The 1,053-nt window shown below is 37.2% G+C and overlaps 1 protein-coding gene across 8 annotated transcripts in view; it reads right to left on the bottom strand.

Moving 5' to 3' along the window:
- Positions 1-1,053, bottom strand: part of LOC148215113 (uncharacterized) — a 107,672-nt gene that overhangs the window by 195 nt on the left and 106,424 nt on the right. The gene's annotated exons all lie outside the window — the stretch shown is intronic.

Raw genomic sequence — 1,053 nt, 5'->3', positions numbered from 1 at the left:
CTACACAAACCAGCCAAAAACAACAACACACAATAAAAAACAAAGTCTAGAACAATTTGAGATCAATATAGAGTCATTTCTCTATCTTTCAACTGAAAAGGAAAGATGAAAGGCATCAATCAGATCAAAGATGAACACATATTTCATCATGAAGTGAAATATGTATCTAGTATTCAAAAGTGCTAGAACTAGCAGAGAAGGGAGATTTTCTCTCCAGTCAAATGTAAGTTGGAAAAAACACACTTGTTTCATATCAACTTGAGTCTTCCAAAAATTCTATGCACCCTACAATACTAATATAACTATAGATTTTCAATACTAATATAACTATATAGATATAACTATGCACCCTCTCAATGTACTAGAACTACAGCTCCCCAAAACACAAGACAGCATGGGCAAAGGACCTAGAGTTCCAAAACATCTGGAAGACTGATTTACAAGATCAAAAATTGGACCATATTATCTCAAAACATGTCCTCGTTACTTTACAAAAACGTACATGTCAGAAGAGGAAGAGAAAGGGAATAGCTGTGTAGGGACACTTAGTGCTTGCTTCTTAATAATCAAAATCAGCCTTAGCCATAATACTAATTTCTCTGATATACCGTATTTTTCCGACTATAAAACGATACTTTTTTCTAAAATCCTTACGCTAAAAATTGAAGGGCGTCTTATGCAAGGAAGTAAGCCGAGGAGAGAACTGCGCGGTTGCAAAACTGCCCATACTGTCTCTGCAAACAGGCTTCCTCCAATCACGAGCCTCCAATCACGAGTGAAACTGCCCATACTGTCTCTGCAAACAGGTTTCCTCCAATCATGAGCCTTATGTAACTGACGTCAGCTGATGCTGAACAAACCAATTGGAGGAAGTCTGTTTGCAGAGACAAGCTATCGGCAGTTTCACTTGTGATGGAATGTAATGTTATGCAAAAGAGCATGGAAACAGAGCTGCAGAGAGACAGTTTGGACCTCCTCCTACCAAGTGTATCAGGTAAATGTTACCTAATTACTAATAAAAATGTGTTCTGCACTATCTTTAAAATATTGATT

The sequence above is a fragment of the Python bivittatus genome, unplaced genomic scaffold (genome assembly GCF_059951505.1).
Source record: "Python bivittatus isolate LINGU-HERP-01145 unplaced genomic scaffold, Pbiv_v1 ctg000350_np1212, whole genome shotgun sequence".
NCBI lineage: Eukaryota > Metazoa > Chordata > Lepidosauria > Squamata > Pythonidae > Python > Python bivittatus.
This window is presented reverse-complemented; position numbering and strand designations above follow the sequence as displayed.